Raw genomic sequence first — 4942 nt, 5'->3', positions numbered from 1 at the left:
CATTTGATGTGAAACAATGCGAACGCGCGCGGCACAAGTGCTCAGCGAGCTTGTACACAGAGGGTTAGATGTTCGCCTCGATATAACTGCAACAAAAATTTGAATTTTCGTACCTTCATTCCTACCTAGAAAGAACCCATAATATTGTGCGTTCAAAAATGTCGGCAGAGGGTCATTATAAATCTGCTTGGCGCAAAAAGAAAACACAGGACTCGGAGGACAAGTACCAGCGCAAAAAAAAAAAAACATTTGTCCGTGAAAATTACACGCCGCAACCTTCGCACTCGACCTTATCCCTATTTACACTGAAGCACAAACAATACCTGGGCACATTACAGGACATGCTCTATATCGACACGTGTGCCCACCAGTCACCGATTACGCATGGTCATGAGACACCCCTTCTCTCTCCAGACAGTTGATTTCTTCAGCTGAAAGTGCAACGGATGGTGCACTGACAGTTCTCGCCCTCCCTGTTCATCACAAATGCCTCCCAGATTTCCGCATTAGTTTGAGAACAGCACGCATGAATTCCCGCGTGCACCCGCACCAACTGCAATGGTAAGCGAGGTGGCGAGCCCCCATCTGCGCATCACAGCTGCGCGGTGCTCTCTCAACCTATCACTGAGGCGCCTGCCGGCTTCACGGCCGTAGCACCCTTTATACGCCAGAGGGATCTGGTAAACCACACCCGTCGCGCACTCCGCAAACTTATTTGCATGTTTTGTGACGCAGCGTGGCTTATTGCGTAGTTCATTGACCTATCGCACAACCTTTGAAAGCTTCTAAATAAAGCTCCTGAAAGCGTTTTACCATCTTCGATATGTAGCTGAATAAATGATAACGTAAGAGGCGCTATGCACTTATGCACAGGACAAGCATTTAGGTTTTCTTTCCTGCAACGGCCACGAAGATCTCAAGCTGTTGAAAATGCTGCTTTGTATGTCGGACACACTTGCGCTCTTACTGTGCATAATGCGTTTGTTGGTAAGGAGGCCAGAATACAAGAACCACCATGGATATGCGAAAACTCGCCCTGCAACTCTCTCCGATCAAAGCAAGGTCTGCAAGATGCAGATCTTGCTGATGGTTTTCCGGGAGAGACCAAAACTTGTTTTTTTTCCCCTCAAAACAACGTCTCTTGCTAGAGGTGAGGCATCATGCTTCGTGAAAAAAAATATATTTCTCGCACTCCGGAGTCGTAATTCTATCCTAGCAACCTTGTCCGCTTTTCAACCTGTGCTGATGCTATTCTGTGCCTTGATCGGTCATTTTATGCGCATTCCAGCTCAATGCTTTTAGCTAAAGTGCCCCGTACGTGCTGTTCAACGACGGCGTGCCATTCATCTTGCCCAATATTGAGAGAAAAAGACTAGGCAGATGATCAGATGATTAAACAGCCATCAGCGAAAATGCGACCACCATTAATAGACCAGTTCCGGGAAAATCCCAAAAATAGAGTAGTTTCTCCAATGTAAACTTTTACGTCCACCTGAAAATGAGCCGTACGGCTACAAAACCAAACAAAACCGAAACATTCGTTCTCCCCAGGACGAAGTTTTCTTCAACTGCGAAGTTTTTAAGATAACTGTGTAGCTTTTCTTCGCAGCAGAACGGCTGCATTTCATGTACAATTTTCCCTCACGATTAGCATGGTATCGGAGGTGGTGGTACCCATACATAAACCACCACAGCCGTTCTACGGAACCCGCACGTCTAATTCTAGAAGTTGTGTTCTGTATGTAGGCGAGTTTTCCTTAAAACAATACAGCCGCTGTCTGAGACAACCGGCGGGAAAGTGAAGGATGTCGGACAGATTGTGTTTGCAAAAGCTTTTATGGCCGAGACGTACCGAGGAGGATGTTGCGCTTCAATACACTTAAAACAAAATGTCCTTCTTCTTCATAACACGTGTTTTGTAGCGGGAAGGATGAAACTAGCCGCCATCGTTGTGGCCACCATTTTATTGCTAGCCATTTTGGAGTCACGGGGAGAAGAAAACGACCTTCTTGACTGCTCTCGCATTGGAAAAACTGAGCAGCGTCGGAGGAAGTGGCGTAAGTACCCCTCTAGCAGCACCGGTGATATAGGAGCGATGAAGCTGGTGAAACGCGAAAACGCTGGGGCTCAAGACTTTGTTCGCCGCCATGCATAAGTTCATTTCATTTCAAATCAGTTATGTTCCTAGAGTTATGAGGCGTTAGAGAAAAGGGGGGTATGAGAAAAAGATAACAACCAAAAACTAAGTTACATCAGGAGAGCTGTTCCAAAAAATGATCTCTGACTGCGGACTTCATTTCCGCAACGTCACTGATGGAGACAATGGAGGCTGGGTGGTGAGTTCACTGTTAGCTGGTCCTCAGAACACGAGTTAAGATAGAAATTAGTACAGTAGTTTGGGTCACCAACTTTTATCAGATGACAAACCGTCGTTGACGTTACCAGTAGAGAACCCGGTCTGTGGAGCACATTAAGAGGATGCAGGTGCAACAGATCTGTTGGGGCCCCTTATGCACAAAATTAATTGGTAATACCAGGCCTCTAACTTGTGCCGATGATCTTTTGTGTACAGACAGTTGCGTTCTATTGATTTCTGACATGGACAGGCATTGGCGAAAGCATGCACTGTCATCACAAGGTGACACAAGCTCGAGCGAGGAACCGCATACGCGCAAGGCGAAGTCACTGTCAGTGACCACTTGAGCGGTCAGTGACCACTTGAGCGGTCAGTGACCACTTGAAGGGTGCCTGGCAGCCCGTAAACACAGCAGCTGTTTTGCAACGGTAAAAAGCATACACATGCTAATATATACGTGAAATTAACAGATATATACAGATGTAAAACCACACCTATATACGAACAACAATGCATTAGTGTACACACTCTTAGATAATATTAATCATGACATACATTAAGTAGCAATAGAAAAAAAAATGCAGAGACACAATAAACACATTTCTGAAATATTATTCGATTTTATTATAATGACTATGGTATAGTTCTATGTATGAGCACTGCAGGGATGAAGTAGTGACCCCACTAACACTTGCCATAATAGTTTCCCTTTCTTTTTGACAGCAACTCTCTATAAACAGTGCGCACATTTCCGACAATTTGCATCTTCCAGTGGCTAAAACTTTTTTTTTATTGCTAGAACAAGTATCAGGGCCTCAGTTGGTGAAAACTGCAGCGCCCGGAGGTCACCGTAACCATAAATTGCAGCCAGTAAGCTTTTAAAACTGACTGGCAGTGGACGCAAGTATGCACTCGCATTACATCCCAGTTGTCTGCGACACGTCCTGTAGCTGCAAACGCGGCACGCACTGGCTACGAACGCGAATATACGTCGGTGTGATACGCCCGGGCTTGATGTCACCCTTCACCTCTACGTGCCAAGCTGAAGGGAAAGGGTGTTGATGAAAATGTCCAAATATAACTAGCCGAACAGCCGGCACACAAGAAGGAGGGGTATGCGGCAGCCCGGCGCACCGGCCGCCTCACGTCGTCAACCGGTAGCCCCAGCTTGATGTACAATAATGCTTCGCATGACATTAGGCGAACCGTTAAGCTTACTTAACCTGAGCCTGAATATGGGCACAAAAAGGTTGCGTGGCCAAGGCTCTTAGCCACGGAGAGGAGGAGGAGGAATAAATGTTTTATTTGAAATGCGTTAGTACTAGTCACTCACCTTGTGGCGTGTGTAATAGTCCAGGATGCCCTGGCTTTGGCTGGCAGTGCAGGCCCGCTTCACCAGTATGTTGGGTCCCAAGGTGCGGACTTTTCAGGCTGGCCAGCCTTTCCTCGTAAGAGTAGGAAGGGTTGCATGGTAGGCGTGGGTATGTTTGCACTCCTATACGCGATGGTATAGGGTGCTGGGTAAAGGACAGAAATTAGAGGCCGCCGTGTGTAGGGTGGGCTAGATGGAATGAAGATGCGATGGGGAGTAAATTTAATCGTCGGGGGCTCGTCGCTGCTTGCCTAAACAACTCTGGATGTAGAGCTGGGAACATTTTTCTGCTTTGGGGCAAGTGGGCCACAATGCCTCCATATTTAACCCGAGGCCCTGTCTTGGCAGCAGCAGGCGATGCTTGTCCATCGTAGATACTGACCCGGTGCGCCAGCGCGCGGGCAGCGGCACAAGCCGCCTCATTACCGGCGAGGGATGTATACTCAGGTACACTGATGATTTACATTTCGGGTAGCTGGGCATTTGTTTTGAGGGAGCGGAGGAATGTTTTGGGGATGCGTCCCTACATATAACTACGGCATGCTGCTTGAGAATCCGTAAGCACTGTGGCGGCGTCCTCACTGGTCGCTGCAGCTAGAGCAATAGCCACTTCCTCTGCGGTTTCCCTGCTTGTTGCACGTACGGTAAGGGCGGTCATTTCTTGACCTGTTGTACTGGTGATGGCTAAAGGTCGACATAATGCCGTTGGCAGCCTTGTTTGTTTCGCGGCAATATACATTCAACATGACTAAACTAAACACTAAGCGAAAAGTGATGCTCATGCAGTATAATGTCGCAAAATGAAGCTTAGCAGACCCCGCTGCCTTTCACCTCTTTGTTTTCCATTTTATAGGCACATAATTATTTCTCTCCTACTGCATGACCAGTTTGCAGGATCAATGAAGCGCGAGAAAGCTGCGACAGCCCCACTTGTGGCGAGAAGAGATGCGGCGCTACGGTGATAGAATGGTGCCCCCCTGACTGCGACACGGTCTGCGTCTGCCGTCCCGGCTTCTGCAGGAGCAAGACAGGTCGCTGCCGGTTGGAGTTTTTGTTCCGGATGAAGGAAAGGCTCCGAAATGTCTTACAAGGACGGCGCTCTGGTGATGAGAACCCCTTAACTTACGATGGATCCGCGGAACGTTGAATGCTCGCATCATGTGCAGGTAACGTGGGATGTAAGCGGAATAAACCGGTTTGTGAGCGGGGTGTTA

General features: G+C 47.8%; 1 long non-coding RNA gene across 1 annotated transcript; it reads left to right on the top strand.

Moving 5' to 3' along the window:
- The first annotated feature begins 1804 nt into the window (after positions 1-1804).
- LOC144139060 (uncharacterized) lies at positions 1805-4942 on the top strand. Its single transcript, XR_013316028.1, has 2 exons — positions 1805-2057; positions 4616-4942. It is a non-coding gene; the product is annotated as an uncharacterized LOC144139060 (long non-coding RNA).

The sequence above is a fragment of the Haemaphysalis longicornis genome, unplaced genomic scaffold (assembly GCF_048455015.1).
Source record: "Haemaphysalis longicornis isolate Haplotype H1 unplaced genomic scaffold, Haemaphysalis longicornis Haplotype H1 scaffold_5, whole genome shotgun sequence".
In the NCBI taxonomy this organism is placed as follows: domain Eukaryota; kingdom Metazoa; phylum Arthropoda; class Arachnida; order Ixodida; family Ixodidae; genus Haemaphysalis; species Haemaphysalis longicornis.
Note: the sequence above shows the minus strand (reverse complement) of the source record. Positions and strands in the feature narration are given on the sequence as shown.